The 21758-nt window shown below is 44.4% G+C and overlaps 1 protein-coding gene across 9 annotated transcripts in view; it reads left to right on the top strand.

Annotated features, from left to right (window-relative positions):
• EPHA5 (EPH receptor A5) overlaps positions 1–21758 on the top strand; it is a 253669-nt gene that overhangs the window by 4840 nt on the left and 227071 nt on the right. The window lies entirely within an intron of this gene.

Raw genomic sequence — 21758 nt, 5'->3', positions numbered from 1 at the left:
GGGCAGCCTTTTCAGTTATGCCCTCCTAATATTTCATTAGCATGGCAAAATGAAATTAACCCTAGTCACATCCTACAAAGTCAACATACACGCTGCAGGAACGACTGACTTTGTGGAACTGAGCAGGTTATTGGCTTGAAACTGCTGAGCCAAATTTGGAAGAGGATTTGGGGGGGGGGAAGGTTGGAAAATAACCAATGAATTATGCAGTCAGGTACAGGATTGGTTCACCTTGTCTACTTGGCTGCTTCCGTTCACCCTCTGTTCTTGCCCTTTTAAGAGGGACATGGCATTAGAAGTGAACCAGAGTTTATTCGCTAATAGCCAGTTGGTACCATTTGGAAGTTTATTTGTAAACAAGCATTATTTGACAAATGCTTTGCACAGCAGGAGGTGCCTTGGCCAATTATGACCGAACAACACTGTCTCTGGAAGTGGCTGGCCTTGCAGAGAGCCAGCCACCATTCATTGCGACAATAGTCACTAATGTCCTTTTTCTAGGGTCCTTGGAAGTTCAGCTTCCTGAAGCGTAGCTGTACTCCTTCCAACATGTGGAATAGAACTGAGGATCACTTGAGATGGTTGTGCAGGCTGATGGAAAAAGCTTAAACTACCCCCCCCCCCTTTTATAACCAGTGTCAGTTTTTTTTTGAAAAAAAGAGAAGATTATGGGCCCAATCAAGATTTCATTGATTTCAGCGAGTTGGCATATTCTTAACTCCCCCCCATTAAAATGAACGAGTCTTGAAACTATTAAAGAATCTTGCTGTATAATTCAAATAGACTTTTTTATTTTTATGAAGTTTAATTTTCCGGCAAAGATCTTTAATCGCTTGGCTTTGTAAGGGCACTGGTCTCCCCCCTCCCCCCCTGCTTTTCTTTGAGAGCTAATAATTGGAATTTTCTGTGGCCTTGTAACAAATATTATATCGCTGTTACATCTGAGTGAATGTTAGAGGATTTGGTTCTGGATAGAGAGATTTCTAAAAGTTAACCTGCCTGCTCTTCAGAATTATGAGTGGATCAGCAGTGATACTTTAAAGCAGCTAAGTTGAAAAGCACTCGTCAAGATCTCCAGAAAGCAATGCAAGGCTGAAATAGGTTTTTGATTAGCACTATAATGACATCACTGCTATACTGTACTGGTCAAGACCTAGCTTTTTTTTTAAATAGGTATTTGATGCTCAGTTGTGCTGCTAAGGCAGGCACCCCCAAACTCAGCCCTCCAGATGTTTTGGAACTACAACTCCCATCATCCTTAGCTAACAGGGATGATGGGAATTGTAGTCCCAGAACATCTGGAGGGCCGAGTTTGGTGATGCCTGTGCTAAGGGTATTACGGTTTTAGCTCAGCACTGTTTGTTTAATTGCATGTATTGTAACTTGTAGGCTACAATCCTGCACTCACTTACTTGGGAGGAAGTCCTTTGGAACTCAGTGAATTCCCCACTCCCGGTAGCCACATATAGGGTTGCACTGTTAGCGTGCCATTTTATGTACACCAAGTAGCATGTACAAGCAGCACCTGAAAGCAATACAGTCTTGAAATATTACAAATAGTAAATAATAAGCGCCGTCTCCAAGAAGCTCTGTTTCAGGTATTGCTTAGCCAAGTAGTTTTCATTCCCTTTCTTCAAAAAATAAATAATAATAATAGAAAGCAGGTGTGGGGATCAAGCTGTTACTTGAACTTCAGATGAAGAATTGTGCTGTAAATGCACATACAGGTGTTTTCATAGTGATGTATCTCAGAGCTCAAGGGAGATGTTCTATCATAGTGGCTCCATTTATGGTTCAGACCGAGCAATGGTTCTCAAAGGGTGTGGCAAGCGTGGCAGGAAGATTCAAAGACAATCAAAGAAACAATCAAAGAAACAGTGTAATATAGTCCAGCTCAGTTTCAAAATAACTTTTGTTTTGACGCACAACCGGAAACAGTATTAATACCTCTCTTCAGGAGCATTGGCTATTCTTCTACAGTTCTCCACAACAAATTGTTGTGAACAGGGATTTTCAACTCAGACAAATAAGAAAGATCAGAAAAGAGAAAGGCTTCTTTGTGTTGATGAGGAGAGGAGAGTTTGCTTTTCTCAAATTAGACCCAATATCAATGAGATTACAGTGGTACCTCGGGTTAAGAACTTAATTCGTTCTGGAGGTCTGTTCTTAACCTGAAACTGTTCTTAACCTGAGGTACCATTTTAGCTAATGGGGCCTCCCGCTGCCACCGCCACGCGATTTCTGTTCTCATCCTGAAGCAAAGTTCTTAACCCAAGGTACTATTTCTGGGTTAGCGGAGTCTGTAACCTGAAGCGTCTGTAACCTGAAGTGTCTGTAACCCGAGGTACAACTGTACTGGGGAAAAGCAAGCTCACACCACTCATTGAGTTTGTATACATACTTAAAGTACATATGTAAGAAGCTCATTTATCATTATATTTTGGGAATGATTTATGTTCTTATGCAGCTGCATTGTTTTATACTTTCTGATTATATTATAAAATAGCTCTGTTCTGTGTTATAAATCAAGCACTGCTAGAAGTTGTTTCTTTTTGTTTTCCAATGTATTTTTTTATCATTTTTTTTTTAAAAAAAACCTGGCGTGGCGAGAGCAAGTTTTTATTCTGTGTGGCCCAGAGGGAAAAAAAGATTAGAGAATTCACTGGTTTAGAGAATCAGAAACAATGTGTGTTTGTTGCATCCCAGCCCTCCTTCGCAGTTTCCCTTCTCTATTTCCTGTTTAGCATTTACCATACTTTATCATGACAACTATGGCAGCTTTGGAGAAGTGATTTTTCTCAGAACTGACCTCGTCTGAAGAGGTGTGCATGCACACAAAAGCTTAAACCCAGAACAAACTTAGTTGGCCTCTAAGGTGCTACTGGACATTTTTTTAATTTTTTTTTAAATTTATTTTGACTTGTCAGGGAGAGATAGAGTTAAACATTGTCTCCTCACCTCCAGGATCCTGGAGCCCTTTAAGGCTTCTCCATGGTTGCTATTAACATAACAACAATGTGCATGTTAATTGCATTCCTGCAATTAATGCCCCATCTAGTTTGGCCTTTAGTCAAGGTTGTAAAGTTGCAATTGAACTTGTTCTTGTTTTGTCCTTTTCTGGGAAAAGAAACCATGGAGATGTGCAGAGTAAATACAATCCCTACATAGTTTGGATCTTCCTTAGTGCTATCCTTTAGTCTCCAGTTGACAAAAGGGGGAGCACTAGAATACAAGATTATGTTTTCTTCATGCTTTTCCCTCTAATGAATACCCAGTGTGGAGGCAAAGAAGATTGGAAGACAATAAAATTCAGGGGGGGGGGGGAATTGCACTTAATGTAGCTTACCCCATAAGTTTTATTTCTCTTTTCCCACTGTTAGCTATATATATGTAGCATATATATAGCATGTACATATATATGTAGCAACAAAATAATTTGTTGGTTATTATTTTGAAACTGCCATCTGAGCACAATCACAAGAAAGTAAGCCATGAAACTAAGTGGGATTCACTTCTCAGTAAATGTGTTTAGGGTTGAGAGTTGTTGTTTTTTAAATAAAAAAAAAATCTAAGATTGAAATGTATGTTAATTAGGCAACTTGTAGGAGAAATAACTGCTGACACCAGCATCCTTTTTAAAAACTAATAAGTGTGTGTGAGAGAGATAAAAGTGATTCCCAGATATAATTATACAGTGTAAATTTGGAGAAATTAAATCTAAGGCTGATGAACCTAATTGTCTTGATGATTTGAGAAGAGCAGGCGCTCATATTAAATCACTTGTTCCCACATTCTTAGAATGTGGGTTTTACTTTTTATATGCATGATTTAAAGAGAAGGAAGGTGGACAGACCAACAGAGTTTGTGAGATGGAGCCATGCTAGGGACATCCTGCTGATAATTGACTTGCATGGAGAGTGTGCTGTCATGATAGACACGGCATTATTCCATCAATCATGCATGTTGTTACATCAATGCATTAAATTAATTAGGTGCGTCCATATGCGAAGTCCCTATAAGTAGACTACAAATCTGCTTTAACCTTCTGTCAGTAAGGTCAAATGTATTCTGTTGGCACATCATGCAATTTCTTACAAACTGGATAAACTTGATTTCTTTCTTACTTACTTTTTAAAAATTGATTCCCTCCCCCCCCCCATCTTAAATACTGCAATAGTTGGAATACTAAGTAATCTGAATATAAGCATGCTAAAACCATTTTTTTTGAATTCTGGTGCTGGAGGAGACTCTTGAGAATCCCATGGACTGCAAGAAGATCAAACCGATCCATTCTTAAGGAAATCAGCCCTGAGTGCTCACTGGAAGGACAGATCCTGAAGCTGAGGCTCCAAGACTTTGGCCCCCTCATGAGAAGAGAAGACTCCCCGGAAAAGACCCTGATGTTGGGAAAGATGGAGGGCACAAGGAGAAGGGGACGACAGAGGACGAGATGGTTGGACAGTGTTCTCAAAGCTACCAGCATAAGTTTGACCAAACTGTGGGAGGCAGTGGAAGACAGGAGTGCCTGGCATGCTCTGGTCCATGGGGTCACGAAGAGTCGGGCACGACTAAATGACTAAACAACAACAAAACAAATTTGATCATTTCTTAAATATGAATATTTATCCAATGCTTTCCCAATGCAGCTATTTCATATTTAACTGATGAAAATAAAATGCTCTGTTTTATCCAGTAACTGTCTCGGCTTGCTTTAAGCTTCACATGAGTCAACAATGTGATGCAGCAGCCAAAAAAGCGAATGCAATTCTAGGCTGCTTCAGCAGAAGTCTAGTGTCCAGAACAAGGGAAGTAATAGTCCCACTCTATTCTGCCTTGGTCAGACCACACCTGGAATACTGGGCCCAGTTCTGCATGCCACAGTTTAAGGATATGGACAAGCTGGAATATTTGCAGAGGATGGTAGCCCAAATGATCAAGGGTCTGGAAACCAAGCCTTATGAGGAACGGTTGAGCAAATTGGGTATGTTTAGCCTGGATAAGAGGAGACTGAGAGCAGATATGATAACCATCTTCAAATATCTCATGGGCTGTCACATGGAAGAAGGAGCAAGCTTGTTTTCTCTTGCCCCGGAGGGTAGGGCCCAAACCAATGGAGTCAAGTTACAAGAAAGGTGATTCTGGCTAAACATCAGAAAGAACTTTTTGATGGTAAGAGCTGTTTGACAGTGGAACGGATTTACCTGGAAGGTGGTGTCCTCCCCTTCCTTAGAAGTTTTGAAGCAGAGGTTGGATGGCCAATGGTCATGTATGATCTAGTTGAGATTCCTGCATTTCAGAGGATTGGACTTAGATAACTTACCAACTCTACAATTCTGTGAAACTTTGGTCAAAGCCTTCTACAACAGCATGTTCCAGGTTTCCCTCAACTTTTATTAGGTTTGAATTACCGCACAATTTGGGTTGTTGTGTGATGTTTTGGGGCACAGCCCCTGAAGGTAGTGAAAATGGAAGTGTGTAATCTGAGAGCCTTTGGTTTCAATTCCACTCCGTCCTGTCTGAATACAGTGGTGCCCCGCAAGACGAAATTAATTCGTTCCGCAATTTTTGTCGTCTAGCGAATTTTTCGTCTTGCGAAGCACGAAATCCCATAGGAATGCATTGAAAATCAATTAATGCGTTCCTATGGTCAAAAAAAGTCCAAACAAAGCCAAATTTGGTACAACAACAGTTTATTAACTGCTCTTTAAAGTCACACATACTGTAAAGAGCAGTTCAAAAATTTAAGGGAAAATAAATTAACTTTATAAACAAAACATGTCTTTGTTTTTAGTCAAAGAAAAAAAGTCGCGAGACGTTTTCGTCTTGCGAAGCAAGCCCATAGGGGAAATTCGTCTTGCGAGGCAAATCGCGAACGGAAAAACCTTTCGTCTAGCGAGTTTTTTGTCTTGCGAGGCATTCGTCTTGCGGGGCACCACTGTAACAGCGAGGGCTGAAAAAATCATGCATATAAGATACTGGGGCCAAAGTGAGCCTGTAAATTGCTGCTTTCATTTCTAGCTGCTCTTTATGTCTATAGGTACATAGCATAGAACCCATTTGTGGGAAAGAAGTCTAAACAACTACCTGATAAACAACTACCTGACATTCAGAAGACATCTTAAGGCAGCCCTGTTCAGGGAAGTTTTTAACGTGTGATATTTTAGTGTATTTTTTGTTTCTATGGAAGCTGCCCAGAGTGGGGAGGCCCAGGCAGATGGGTGGGGTATAAATAAATTATTATTATTATTATTATTATTATTATTATTATTATTATTATTATCATTATTATTATCATTATTATTATTATTACTAATGGGTTAAAATATAAGACCAATATGCCTGTTACGAAAATACACGTGTTACCCACTATCACTAGAAACCTGAATTTTTAAAATATTTTTTCCCTGTTAGAACCTTCATTGTGAACTAGCAGAACTATGTGTGTGTCTCCCACTCTCTATAGCTATTTATGGAGTTCTTACTGAGTTCTTACTAAGTAATCCTGCCTTTGGGGTCATTTTGCTTCCGGTTGCTTCCGCAAATGTTTCCAAGCAAACCTACCTGTAATGGGTATGAGTTACTCGTGCGTAAACTGGTGCCTTTCTGGGCTAATTTGCCTTATTAAACCTTTCTGACTGCACAGCCCTTGCTCATCGCGGCTGCCTCAATCGCTGGCAGAATCCGTCAGTGGGCGTTTCTTGAACCTCTTCCAACATAAAAGTTGTTTGACACCCAGTCTCCTCCTCCTCTCACTGCGCAGGAGTCTTCTGCGCAGGGAAGGCGTGGGTCGCGGAGGACCTGGGCTCTCCTCACTGATGTCCAGTGAATAGTCCTGGAGCCCTCTCTCCAATTCCGTCTGCCCCCCTTTATCCCTGGTGTTGCGCTGATTGGCTTCCCCCTCTACTGAGTTGTTTCTCCCCCTGCTGCTGGGTCCTTCGCCAGCATCATCTGGGACCCTCCCCTTCGCCTCTCCCTCCGATGTCAGTTCCCTGACACTACCCTTTCACCGTAGCATTTTGCCAAGGCCTAATGATCACTCTCCATCAAGGACCCTTCAAGGAGCCCTTTTCTCTGTTTACAGAAAAATCCTTACAAAAGGCGTTTGTGGCTGTCTTTATGCATCCTTGTAACCAGCCACTTCACAGTCGTGCAAATGTAGATGTATGTATTTTATATGTATATATACAGTGGTACCTCGGGTTAAGAACTTAATTTGTTCTGGAGGTCCGTTCTTGACCTGAAACTGTTCTTAACCTGAAGTACCACTTTAGCTAATGGGGCCTCCTGCTGCCACCACACGATTTCAGTTCTCATCCTGAAGCAAAGTTCCTAACCCAAGGTACTATTTCTGGGTTAGCAGAGTCTGTAACCTGAAGCGTCTGTAACCTGAAGCGTCTGTAACCCGATGTACCACTATATACCATATATATTCTGGGGCACAGTATCATTGGATTCCTTTACAAGGAAAAAGTTCAGATTCGATGACCAGCTTCAATGCCAAACTGTAGCAGTAAAAAGTGAGCTTGCTTCTGTGTGTGTGACCTGTGGGTTATGTTTTCTAAGATTTTCCCACAATCCTTTGTGCTGGTCAGACCAAAGGTCTACATCAGGGGGCAGCAAACTTTTTCAGCAGGGGGCCGGCCCACTGTCCCTCAGACTATGTGGTGAGCTGGACTATATTTTGAGAGGGAAAGCAAATGAACGAATTCCTATGACCCACAAATAACCCAGAGATGCATTTGAAATAAAAGCACACATTCTGTTCATTTAAAAACACCAGGCAGGCCCCACAAATAACCCAGAGATGCATTTTAAATAAAAGGACACATTCTACTCATGTAAAAACATGCTGATTCCCAGATTGTCTGCGGGCCGGATTTAGAAGGTGATTGGTTTGCCTACGCATTGTCTACATAGTCCGTCATTCTGTTCTCACAGTGGCCAACCAATTATCTGTGGGAAGTCCACAACAGCACATGAGTGCCATACCACTTTCTCACTCTTTCTCCCCATCAAGTGCTGTTCAGAGGCATCTTTTTTCTGACCCTGGAGGTAATAAAGCCATCACTTCTAATACTCCTTGATAGCCTTATCCTTCCTGAGCTTCTGCAGTGCTTCACAATGCTTTCTTAGTTTAATTTGCCCTATGATGCATGTTGCAGTCTTAAAACTGCTTGCCTTTTTAACTTTACTATTTACGTTAGTTTAGTTCGGTGGTTCTCAAAGGGTGTGGCAGGAGAGGATGGCAAGCGTTGCGGGAAGATTCAAGGACAAAGAAAACATTTAAACATTTTAGTATAGCGTAGCATGGCATCTAAATAATGTTTTAAATGGAAGGTCCAAAAAGAGAAAGGCTTCCTTGTTTGGATGAGGAGAGTTTGTTTGTCTCAAATTAGACCTAAAATAAATGAGATAGCCCAGAAAAAGCAAGCGCACACCTCTCATTAGGTTTGTGAACTTACTTAAGGTACATTCAGGTGGCAGCCATTTTAACTGGGTCCTTTTGGACCTGGGAGAAGGCAGAGTGGGGCAGAATGGGGCAGGGTGTGCTTATACACTGACGCATGCAGGGGCCGGGAATGGAACATCCATGCAAAATGATATCTTCCTGTATATAAGAGTCTCATTCATCATTAGTGACAATTTCCAGGGTTTGTGGCTGGATTCTGCAGAATAGCCTTGCAGAATCAGCGTGCAAGACCTTTTCAAAGACGCGGCACGCCTTTGTTTTCCCAGGTGACACGATTCCTCAAGAGAAAGAGGAAGGAAACGGTGAGCTTTAGGAAAGTGAACAATTGTTTCCATTGCATGGATGGAACTTTCAGCATTTTCCATGTGTTGTAATTGTGACTTCTACCAAGGCGTCGTCTCTTGGGGGAAAGGGCTTCTGTAAAGCTTGCTTTTGCTTTGCACAAAGGCCCTAATCTGTTCCAGGCAAGAGAGCACCTTGGTTACAAACGGCATGTGCTCATTTATAAGAGAGAGGGAGATGAGCCAGTGTGGTGTAGTGGTTAAGAGCGGTGGACTCGTAATCTGGTGAACCGGGTTCGCTTCCCCGCTCCTCCACATGCAGCTGCTGGGTGACCTTGGGCTAGTCACACTTCGCTGAAGTCTCTCAGCCCCACTCACCTCACAGAGTGTTTGTTGTGGGGGAGGAAGGGAAAGGAGAATGTTAGCCGCTTTGAGACTCCTGAAGGGGAGTGATACAGTGGGATATCAAATCCAAACTCCTCCTCCTCCCCTTTTTCTTCTTCTTCCCTCCACAAATGCAAGAACAGGTCACTTCAACCAGGGCACAAATTGACTTAAGTGATAACCTTGTTTGAAATAAAACTTCTGAAATAAAACTTCTGAATTCAGTGAATTGGTATATTTTGGCTTGCATTGTTTGTTTTCAGGGTTTTTATAGTAGCAGGAGTTTTTCTTGGAAGGATGGGATTTGCACAGAGAAAAGAAGGCTAGGCTTGAAGGTTAGTCTAGTTGACCAGGGCAGGGGTGGAGGGCAGTGGTTACGGGTCGCCCCAGGTGTCACCACCGAGGGGGGTGACAAAATGCCGGCCGGCACTCACCACGGGGCCTGCAGTGAGTCAGAGCTTGGGTGCGCGCAGGCTCTGCGCTGCCCAAACGGTCCAGCCCCTGCCTCTCCCCCAGCTGTAGGGCGGCTGATTGGGAGGAGACAGGCAGGCTCTGGAGGCCCACGGTGGGCCCTGCCCCTATGTGCGGCCCGCCCCTTGGCGCATCACCCCAGGGGCCCAAGCGGCTTTCTCTGCTGCTGAACCAGGGTGCTAATTCTATAGCTTTAGCCCTGAGAGAAGGATGGGGAAATGGCGGAGGAATTGAGGTCTCCTCTCACACAAACTATGCATAGCCTTTTTTGGATTTCAGAACCTTATCAGAAGTTCCTAGAATCATAGGATTGCAGGGATGGAAGGGAACGTGAATGTTCATCTCGTCTAAGTTGTTAATGTACAGTGGTACCTTGGGTTACAGACGCTTCAGGTTACATACGCTTCAGGTTGCAGACTCCGCTAACCCAGAAATAGTACTTTGGGTTAAGACCTTTGCTTCAGGATGAGAACAGAAATCGTGCGGTGGCAGCAGGAGGCCCCATTAGCTAAAGTGGTGCTTCAGGTTAAGAACAGTTTCAGAACGGACCTCTGAAACGAATTAAGTTCTTAACCTGAGGTACCACTGTACTTTCATTCTTTCCCGTGTCCATGAAATCTAGAATTTTGTTGATTCTTTAATGGATACTAGTGTGTTCATGAACCGGGGAACCTCCAGAGGCTTCGTAAAACTGCAGTTCAAAATATCAACCTTACTTTGACCCATTCTCTTCCATTTTATTTTAAAACGCAGGTGTTAATGAAATTAAATGGAAATAAAGGTAATTAATGCAATTTTGGGTACTGATTTTTGTTGTTGTTACATCATCTGCATTACCATGGATAATTACCATGGGTACCACAGTTAAAAGAATTGCTTTATTCAAGACTGGAAAACAAAGAAAAATACAGTTCAGATTTTGTACCCTAAAAAGCTGCTCCTTTTTTGCTGGAGCTCTGAAGAGGAACATTTCTGTTGGAACAGGGGATTCTCACCACTGCGTTTTTTTTTTTTGTTTTTTTTTTTTTTTTTGAGGGACCTCACTTGTTAAATTTGAAGGTCTTGCTGAAAGGGTTAGGATAGCTCAAATTTCTTTAACTGAAGCAACAGAAGAATTCAGGCAGTTTTGTTGCCTGTAGTTGTGCTTTTTCTGTGTCACTCTCTTCTCTCCTACCTTATCTAGTTTAATAGTATGCATGACATATTTTGTTAATTGCATTCTTTAAAAAATGCATATCGAGGTATTGGATTACCCAAACTTCTAGCAAAATGCTTTTCTAGTAGAATTGCATCCATTTCAAAATGCAGAGGAGTTCTTTTCTCTCTCCGACGCCCTCCTTACCCAATTAGGTATTGATTAGTGAGGCTGGGTCAAAGTTGCAAAATGGCACAATGTAGCTTGCTGTCTGTTGCCACCACAGGAAAACTCTTCCTTTTCTATGTGCTTGAGCCTTTGTTCTGGTGGCCTCCTACATGCATAAACAGTGTTAGCATCATATCATAAGTGCCTGTTCTTCCTCACCTGATCTTAAAGGGATAGTTGCTCTTTAAAACAGAAGCTATAGGGCCGAGCCAAAATGCAAGCCTTCTTTTCAGGGAGCCTTTTGCCCTCTGCCCAAATTTTCCCAATTTAGCAATTGTGTGTGTGCGTGTCTGTGTGCTTAAAGAGGTGAAAATTTTGACCTCCTTTTCAAAATGTAGGCAGTCCATAGCCCAAGCCTTCAGTTCTGCTCTAGACCTTGGCATGTATCTGGTGACATCGGGCACACATGAGGCCCTACAAGTCTTTGTGCGTCTCCAGTGACAGGGTTGGGTACTTGGAGCAGGTCAGCAATAATTCACATGGCTTCAGTGAAGTTAACAGCCCAGGAGGCCAGGCCTAGTGAGCACAGCAACTCCTCCTGGAAGATCTTGCCCCAATGAGGCAGCTGTGGGGACTTGAAGGTCCTTGCTTTCCCACAGCTCCCTAAGTCTCCTTCTCCCCATGGTTCCTTCCCAAGCAGTCTGATGCTCCACATCATCTTTGCTCCACCGTCTCCATACCTCTTCAGGTTGTGGGGGACCAGGGGAGAGTAACTTGTAGCAGAAGGGAGACCCCCTGGCTTCTTCAGCAGCTTGCCTAATCTCTGCCTCTTGGCCTCCGCTTCTACCTCTGCCTCTGGAGTTCTGTCTGCCACAGACTCTTCCTGCTCACTCAACCCTGTTGCCTCTTTTGACACCTCCTCCTCCCAGTCTGCTCCCTCTTCTTCCTCTGACCACTCATCCTCATCCCACCACCAATCTTCTGGTTTTGAGCCTTTTCACTTGGGGGTTCCCTAGCTGGTACCTCCCTCCACTCCTCTACACCCAGCCAGTCCATGGCCAGATGCGAATCTAGGTCCTCATCTGCACCCATCTTTTGTGTACCAGGTTCCAGTTGGCAGGACACAGTTCACCTCTGGAGATGTGCAGACTTCGTGGAAGCTTGAAGGCTCCCTTGCATGTCTAGCTTGGCTGGGCATCATAGAACTGAACCAGTATCAAGTGAGCTTACAGCTTGGTGCAGAAATAGACTTTGTTTTTTTGTTTTTTTAAAATGATATTTATTGAAAAAAGAAATTTTTTTAAAAAAAGACAAAAACAGAAAAAAGAAGAAGAAAAAATAAAACCATCATTTTCAAATTCTCCACTTTCATTACCTTCTTTCCATGACCTCCTCCTCCTCCCATCTCTTGTATCTTGATTAATAATTGTCTTTGAATGCATCGGAAAGGGCACATTCGAACCAAGGACTTCAGTTGCTGATGTGGATTGTAATATCACAACATGGACATGCACTTGAGGCTCTTAAAGCATTGCTTTCATGGCTCCCACTATCTTGTGACCCTGGCGTGGGGCCTGTGTGGATCTTCTTTGCCCTTCTGTTTCGGGTGTGTGTTGCTTGTTTGGTTTTGCTTCTTTCAGTAAACTGGAACTATCCACTCTTGATGGAGGCACCTGGTTTGCTTTGCCCTCAACTAGTGGTGCACAATGCGACCTTGTGGCTTAGCTGTCTGGTGGAGGTGAGTTGGCTTGGGAAGGATCCTACTAAAGGTTTAGAGAAGAGCCTTCTAGCTTTATGGTTGTCTTGCCAGATCTGGGGCACAAGATACAGCACTGCAGCTGAAGAGTCTGTCTGTCTCTTTTCTCTTAATTCTACTTGGGGCAGGGAATTCCACTTCCCTGACCCCAGCAACTAAGCTGTGAAGGGAGGCTTCATGCTGCCTATCAGAGCAGCCTCCCAACTCCTACTTGCGTGCAAGCAGGAGCGGGGTCGGGATCTCTCAGCTGTGAAGGGAGGCTTCACGCTGCCTATCAGAGTTTGCCAGACACCATCTAAGGAGCCTGCATGTGCTCATTGTGAATGAGCCTCATAATTTCTGGTGCAGAAATAGACTTTGCTCCAGACCTGGGAGGCTTTTCACTTTTTCAAACAGAGAGCAGCATCTTTAGCATCCTGCAACTGCTGCTTGTTAAGGAAGGAGTATGTCGGTTCCCTCCAAGAGAGAATTGTTTCTCGTTTCATTTTGGGAGCTCATTCCATTGTACACATGTTCTTCTTCTGATGGTGTGTTGAGCATAAAGGCTATTTATAACCAATTTCCTTCCATAGCTGGCTTTCTGTAGCACCTAAATAGATTCATCCTAGTATAAAATCTCCTTTTCTTTCATGCAAATAATTAATAAAGTATTTGCTTCGTACAGTGGCGTTTTGATTTCTTGTGGGGGTTTCACCTGTCTTTTGCGTTTTGATTTCCTAGATCACTGAATCCGTCTCTTGGTTTCAGGAGTGGTTTGGATTTACAGCTTTGCAGAATTACTTAACACAACAGGGAGAACGGCAGGGAAACAAGTAATTGCTGTGGAGCAATGAAATCAATAAGGATTTACGAGGGGAGAAAAGTTTTGACTTCTAATGATGAAGGGGCTTGAACGCTTTGGTTAGAGCCGAGAGGTCTGGGCAAGATGGTCTTCTGGGACAGCACTGGAGCACTGTTGTCACCCTCAACTTGGGCTTCTAGCCAGAGCAGGTACTTGTTGCAGGAACACTTCACTGCAGGGGCAGCCAAAATGATTCCTTGCAGATGTTGCTGCAGCTCTCAGCATCCCTGACCACTGGCCATGCAGGTGGAGGCTGATGAGAGATGAATAACATCTGGATGACACCACAAAGACCAAACCCCAGACTTCCTCAAACTCGGCCCTCCAGATGTTTTTGGCTTACAACTCCCATGATCCCTAGCTAGTAGGACCAGTGGTCAGGGATGATGGGAATTGTAGTCTCAAAACATCTGGAGGGCCAAGTTTGAGGAAGCCTGCTATACCCATTTAATGGGTTTGCTACTATGCTGTAATGTGTTCTTCCTTGCTGGTTAAGTCTCGGATTGCCTGCCATGACTGGGAGAGAGGGCAAAGGGTACCTGTTATCTCTGGAAACAGAATATGCCAAGGCTGATGGCTAGATGTGAGTGAGGATGAGTAACAGAATTGTTGTGAGCAGTATGCTGATTACCATGGCTCTACTTCTCCTTTACATCTGCAGGGATGGCAGTGGATGTGCTGGACCATTGTCTTGTCTCGGTAATGGACCAGATGAGAGCCAACAAACTTGAAACTCAATCCAGATAAGACAGAGGCACTATTAGTGAGCTGGATGGATGGGAGGTGGCCTGCTCTTGGTGGGGTTACATTGCTTCTGAAGGAGCGGGTACACAGTCTGGGGGTACTTCTGGGTCCATATCTGTCACTTGAGGCTCAGGTGGCACAGGGTGCCTTCCATCAGCTTTGGCTCATGGCCCATCTGTGCCCCTTTCTGGACAGGGATAACCTGTTCTCTGTGCTCTGGTAATCACTAGGTTAGATTACTGCAATGCGTTATACATAGGTCTGCCTCTGAAGACAGTCTGGAATCTTCAGCTAATGTGGAATTCAGCAGCTGGGTTGCTCATCAGGGCAAGATGGCTTGAGCCTATTACACCGAACCCTGGCCCTGACTGCACTGGCTGCGGATTAGTTTCTTGATCCAATTCAAAATGCTTGTTTTGACTTGTAAAGCTTTAAATGACTCAGGACTGCAATACCCCAAGGACTGCCTCTCACTATACAAACCTACCTGGACTCTGCAGTCATCATCTGAGGCCCTTCTTTGTGAGCCCTGTCCATGAGAGGTCCGGAGGGTGACAACATGAAAATGGGCCTTTTCAGTGGTGGCTCCCAATTTGTGGAATTCTCTCCCATGAGAGGCTGTCTTTCGAGCTGCCTTTCAGCCTTTTCCCATGCTCCAACGGTCATCAGGAGTCAGTTTTATGCTCTTTCATGATTTTTTTTGTAAAAAAATATTCAATGATCATTTCATATTGTTTGTTGCAGAATGATTGTTCCAAGGTACCTGCTTCATGACCCCATGACTGCTTCATGGCCAGTGTGGTGTAGTGGTTAAGAGCGGTAGTCACATAATCTGGGGAACCGGGTTCGCGTCTCCGCTCCTCCACATGCAGCTGCTGGGTGACCTTGGGCCAGTCACACTTCTTTGAAGTCTCTCAGCCCCACTCACCTCACAGAGTGTTTGTTGTGGGGGAGGAAGGGAAAGGAGATTGTTAGCCGCTTTGAGACTCCTGAAGGGGAGTGAAAGGCGGGATATCAAATCCAAACTCTTCTTCTTCTTCTTCTTCTTTCATACTCAGCAAATCAGTACATTGCAAAACCAGATTTGGAGGTGGTTGTAGCCGAGTCGTCCTTTATTGCTAGCATGCTGGCTTGAGGACTGGTCCGTTTTGGCTAAATGTGAGAGAATCAAGCTTTCATTTCATTTCATGAATTTGGTGCTCTGTCTGTTTCGTTCACTAATTTTCTGCAAACATACGCCATTTAGCTATGTTGCAAAACTGAACCTAGTGGGTTTTTTCATGTTTTAATTAATGTATGCAAAATAACTTTGTGCTATCAAACATTCCATCTAATTATATTCATTACTTGCTTCTCCAGGACAGGTTTTAATTAGTTATACAACAATGTAGATCAATACTCATCGTGCACCCATTGCAATTTGCAAAGCGTATGCACTTTCCTGGATGACTTAATTATTGTAACTGTAGCAGAGAGATTTCCTCTAGCTATGTTGTCTTTTTGCCCAAGTCTTCCTTTGTTCTTAAAAATAATAATAATACTGTCTTTATAAGAATATGCTCAAATACACCCATGTGCCTCTCAATTATCTCATTGTGCGCAAAGAACTTCTGGTGGTTCTTGCTCACTTCTGGGTTCCTGCAACATCGTATTGGCCACTTTGTGCCGCAGATTTCTTAAGGGCCAAATCTAGAAATGAAAGTTTGTTTCCCATGATCCATTTAAAAAATGGAAACACAGCCTTGGAGTCAGTATTGGAAGAGTGGCAGAGAGGGAGACCCTATAGCCACTGGTGGAGGAACGTGGGGCAGGACGGGGGGAGCGCACCGCCCCTGGCACCATCAGGGAGGGGAGTACCATCACGGCTGCCCCCCTGGACACACACCGCCCCACCCCAGGGACGCACACCATGCCCCCACCTGCTCTCCTTCCCCGGTGCTGGAGCATGCAGCTTTGCCACTGCCTATAGCTCCCTCTACTGTGTGGAGGACTTTTTTTTTAAGGAAACAACAAACAACAGCCTTGAAAGGTAGCAGTTGGAAGCAAGAGAGCAGTGGGAGGGGCCCTTTCCTTTCCAGACTTTAAGGGTGGTGAAAAATGCCCAACCCCGGTACAGTGGTGCCCCGCAAGACGAATGCCTCGCAAGACGAAAAACGCACAAGACGAAAGAGTTTTCCGTTTTTTGAGTCGTTCCGCAAGACGAATTTCCCTATGGGCTTGCTTCGCAAGACGAAACGTTTTGCGAGTTCTTGCGAGTTTGTTTCCTTTTTCTTAAAGCCGCTAAGCCATTAATAGCCGCTAAGCCGCTAATAGCCGTGCTTCGCAAGACGAAAAAACCGCAAGACGAAGAGACTCGCGGAACGGATTAATTTCGTCTTGCGAGGCACAACTGTAACACAGAGTTTGGCCTTTGGACCTCTTAGCTTAGTGCAGTGATGCCTTATCCATTGCCCTTTGGTTCTTGTTTAACCCCAGCCCTCATCACCACCAGCCAGAACTGCCAAGGAGTCATAGTCTAGCAATCTCTTGAGGGCCAAACATAAGTAAAAGGGGAATTTTTGTATATAAGCTTTTTTTTTTTTTGTATAAGTATATAAGCTATCACCACCTTCCCCACACCTCCTCCTCTCCTCTTATTGTTTTGCTGTACATTTGCTCTCTAACTCTTCAGAGCAAGGCTTTCTAGGCAGAAGAGTGTATGCCATGACCCCTAGCTAACAGGACCAGGGTCAGGGATGATGGGAATTGTAGTCTCAAAACATCTGGAGGGCAGAGTTTGCCTATGCCTGGTGTATGGGATGTCACACAGTGCCTTTAAAAATAAATAAATCTCTAACTTCGTCTAGACTTCAACATATTTTTTAAGGGAAATTCTATCCGTGAAGGCACTTTCCTGGTCCACTTCAGCCACAATGTCTTGCTCTAGGGAAGGATTCAATATATATATATATATTTTTGGGGGGAGGGATTGCTCTAAAGAGCCCCACACCGGTAAGGAGTCTCACCTGGTGGGTGGGCGGGCAGCAGCTTATGAGAAGAAAGTAGGGACACAGGTGGCACTGTGGTCTAAACCACTGAGCCTCTTGGCCTTGTCGATCGGAAGGTCAGCAGTTCAGATCCATGTGGCGGAGTCAGCTCCCGTTGCTCTGGCCCAGCTCCTGCCAACCTAGCAGTTCAAATGCATACCAGTGCGAGTAGATAAATAGGTACTGCTCTGGCGGGAAGGTAAACGGCATTTCCATGCGCTCTGGCACTCATCACAGTGTCCCATTGCACCAGAAGCGGTTTAGTGCTGCTGGCCACATGACCCAGAAAGCTGTCTGTGGACAAACGCCGGCTCCCTTAGCCTGAAAGTGAGATGGGCGCCGTACCCCATAGTCACCATTGACTGGACTTCTGTCCAGGGGTCCTTTACCTTTTTTTTTGAATGGGAAGAAACCAGGAGCCCAGGGGTGCTAATCTTCCCTTTCCTCCCACACTTCATGATGCAATTGCATTACGAAAGGGCCGGCTCTGTAAGGAAGATTATTCAGCTATGTGAGAAGCAGCTTAGTTCAGAAGTGGGCATGGGTCATTTTTCCCAAACAGATGCTCACTGACATACAAATGTCTGGTGAGTGTGTGTGTGTGCCCTCATGTGATGTTAGCATGTTTTAGGTGCTTCCTGATAAAGATATTGGCTGCTTGCTGCCCTGGTGCCAGAAGGAAAAAATGAGCAGACCTGAACAATGTGCAGCATAGTTGTCTTGTTGCCATTTGCTGAATATATTTTTTTTTGTTTAAAAAAAGCAGAACCTCAAATGAACCTACTGAATTTCTTAGAGTACTGCAGCATAGTGACTTGCTTGCAGATTGCCTCTTAGTGGGAAGTCTCCCTGAGAAGAACGGTTTCTAATTCTGATTACACCACGGGCAATTTCACTTTGTTTACAGCAGAAGGGTCCAGATTGGGCATGCTTCATAACTCCACAATAACTGGATCTGATTTGGTTTTTTAGTGCGAAGAAGGCCATAGCTTGTTGATAGAGCATATGCTTTGCACGTGGCAGTTCTCAGCTTCCAGCCTAGGCATCTCCAGGATCGAACAATACAGGCAGCTGTCTAATCCTGGAGAAGAACCATTGTCAATCACAGTAGACATCACTGAGCTGAGATGGAACAATAGCCTGCCTTGGATTAATGCAGTTCTTATGTAACTTTAATAACAGAATTATAAATACAGTGGTGCCCTGCAAGACGAATGCCTCGCAAGACGGAAAACTCGCTAGACGAAAGAGTTTTCCGTTTTGGAGGTGCTTCGCAAGACGATTTTCCTATGGGCTTGCTTCGCAAGACGACAATGCCTTGCGAGTTCCTGCGGGTTTTCCCCCCTTCCCCCCTTTTTCTAAGCCGCTAAGCCGCTTATCAGCTGATCCGATCAGCAGATAAGCCGCTAAAAGCCACTAAAAGCCGCTAATCCGTCAATGGGCTTGCTTCGCAAGACGAAAAAACCGCTAGACGAAGAGAATCACAGAACGGATTCTTTTCGTCTTGCGAGGCACCACTGTAAAGTAAAGATGGGGTTGGTGTAGTTTCAAACAATATCTGCAAAAATGAGTAGGAAATTATGAAAAGCAAAAGGCCTCTAAGATGAATTGGAAATGAATTTGTTGCCATCCAAGTAATGCCTTCACCTTTTTACAAAATTAGGCTTTGTGTTAGTTTAGCAGGGATGTAGGTTTTTGTTTTTTTTAACGCTCAACAGACTGTTAACTATAAGCCCAAAAAGGAAGCTGCTATAATTTTCTTCAGCTTGCTTAAGTGTGTGCAGATTCATTTTTTTAATTATGCCCTCTCTGTTTGGACTACGGATTTTAGGTAATGCAAGAAAAATGTTGTAAGCTTGGGAATAGTTTATTACTATTTAATGCAAAACTGTCTGTTAATTGGCTGGGGCAGAAGCTGCGGATTTCAGCTCAGGCGGACAAAACGGAGTGCAATTCTACCTAGAGAGGAAGGTGCAGTCCGCCGAGGATTGCTGCTTCACAGCCTCCTGAAATCCTAAAATGCAAAATGGGTGCTCCCCACCTGCCACCCAAAGCACTCTCATAAATCTCAGCTCTCTCTTGGATTGTACAGTGCAACAGACTAAGCCTGAAATCAGTTTGTCAACAGATTCATCTTGGGAGTAAGATGGTCGGTGCCATCAGTCTTGGGTGTTCCCCTTTAGGCCTTCCCCTAGCAGTTCTGGAACACCCTTCCCAAAGTCATGGATTCACTGTTAGAAGCCAAAGGCTACCTGGGGCTCAGATCATGTGAAGGTAGTCAACTTTGTGCCCTGCAGATGTTGTTGAACTCCAGCCGCTATCAGCCCCAATGGCTGTTGGCCAAAGATGGTGATGTTCTCCAGACCTCCAGTGCGACTCCCATCGCAGTGGCTGCCTCTATTTTACTCGCGCTTTGTCTCCCCTGGGACTGGTCACCAGTATTTCTTGTCAAATGCCATATCTCCTTCTGTGTGGCAGACTTTTGTTTCTGCAACAAAACGGAACCGCTACCAGATTTTAGGGTCCGATCCAAAGATTTGTATATACGTGTGATTGTGGTTGGATAGCTTCCTTTCCAGGGAAAAGTGTAAACTCTAGGGAAGGGGACTGAAGAACAAAGGCAGGGCTCTGTTTTCTACTAGACTTGAGAGCTTTTGCTATTTGCTCCCACTAGGTTTCATTAAGCTTGACCTTTTCAGCCAGCTGGACTTGGCTTTGCTGTCTTGGAGACGTGCTAGGTGACATCTTCTGACCCTGCTGAGAAGTACTGGGCTCTGCCTCTACCTCACCAGGCTCCATTCCAGATTCCAGACTCTGCCCTCTCCTGGGGTCTGAGTCTGGCAGCCTTGGTAACGAAACATCAGCTTCCTGCAGCTCCGCTCCTTACTCTGTTGCTACCTGGTCTCACTTTCACTCTACAAGCCTTGCTGTTTCCATTTCTCTGTTGCTCCTTTTGCACCTGCTTTCTAGAGTTGTCCTCCACTTGCCTCCCTGACCTGCTATTTTTTTGGTCTGATCCTGTTCTTCTTTCCCTCTCCTGGAGAGGCTCTTATCCCACAGGGAAGGGAGCACAAGATCCCTACAGTGCATTTTTTTGGGCTGTGTTACCGGGTGGCGCTGTGGGTTAAACCACAGAGCCTAGGTCTTGCTGATCAGAAGGTCGGCGGTTCGATTCCCCGCGATGGGGTGAGCTCCCATTGCTCAGTCCCTGCTCCTGCCAACCTAGCAGTTCGAAAGCCCATCAAAGTGCAAGTAGATCAATAGGTACCGCTCTGGCAGGAAGGTAAACCGCGTTTCCGTGCGCTGCTCTGGTTCGCCAGAAGTGGCTTAGTCATGCTGGCCACATGACCTGGAAGCTGTACACCGGCTCCCTCTGCCAATGAAGCGAGATGAGCGCCGCAACCCCAGAGTCGGTCAGGGGTCCCTTTACCTTTACCTTTAATCTTGCTAGCTGTAATAATGTTGCAGCCAATTTGCACAGTGCTGCAACCTCTAGCTGCAGCATTGAGGTCCTTAAATGCTCTGCCACTGAGCTATGGCCCCAATCCTTCCACTTGCGAATTGACTGTAGGGTGTAAACTGTACAGTACAAGCAGTACATATGCACATAGTCCAGCATGATGATTTGATACAGTAAGCCCACAACTTACACAGGGGTTATGTCCCAGAGTCAGTGCCTGAAACCAAAACCACGTACAGTGGTACCTTGGTTCTCAAACAGTTTGGTACTTGAACAACTTGGAACCAGAACGCTGCAAGCCCATTTGCAAACTTTTTTCAGAAGCTGAACATGCTCTGTTTTGAGTGTTACACTTGCGTTTTGAGTGCTACGTTGAGGTCAACCTGTTTTTGCTATTTATTTTGCATTTTTGTTTTTGCGGCTTTTTTGTTTGTTTTTGTGACTGTGTGGAACCCAGTTCAGCTACTGATTGATTGATTGATTGATTGATTGTGTGACTGCAGTACATTGTTTATTGCTTTCATTTTATGGATCAATGGTCTCGTTAGATAGTAAAATTCATGATAAATTGCTGTTTTAGGGGGTGTTTTTAAAAGTCTGGAATGGATTAATCCATTTTGCAGTACTTTATATGGGAAAGCGCGCCTTGGTTTTGGAGCACTTTGGTTTTGGAACGGCCTTCTGGTACCACTGTATAGTCAAAACACATTGGGTGCAATGGCTGGTGAGATTGCCAAAGTCTTTCCTCCCCAGATGCCTGTCCCCTTTCCACCCCTTTTTTATTTATTTTTATGACTTGTGCGTAAAGCTGAATGCACAAAAGTTAAATGCATGTAAGGTTTGAGCTTACTGTGCATGCAGTATATAATCCTCTCTCTCTCCTCTTCCCCTGCCTGGTCGTGCTCAGGAAAATATGGTCCACAATGCTAAAAGCAGGATGCTTTGCTTTTGGATAAAGGCATCTGCTAGACTAGAGATTCGCTAGAGGTGCTTTAGAGCCCCAGCTGCACTTGGCTTTAATG

This window comes from Podarcis liolepis (assembly GCF_965112155.1).
Source record: "Podarcis liolepis genome assembly, chromosome: 13".
NCBI lineage: Eukaryota > Metazoa > Chordata > Lepidosauria > Squamata > Lacertidae > Podarcis > Podarcis liolepis.
This window is presented reverse-complemented; position numbering and strand designations above follow the sequence as displayed.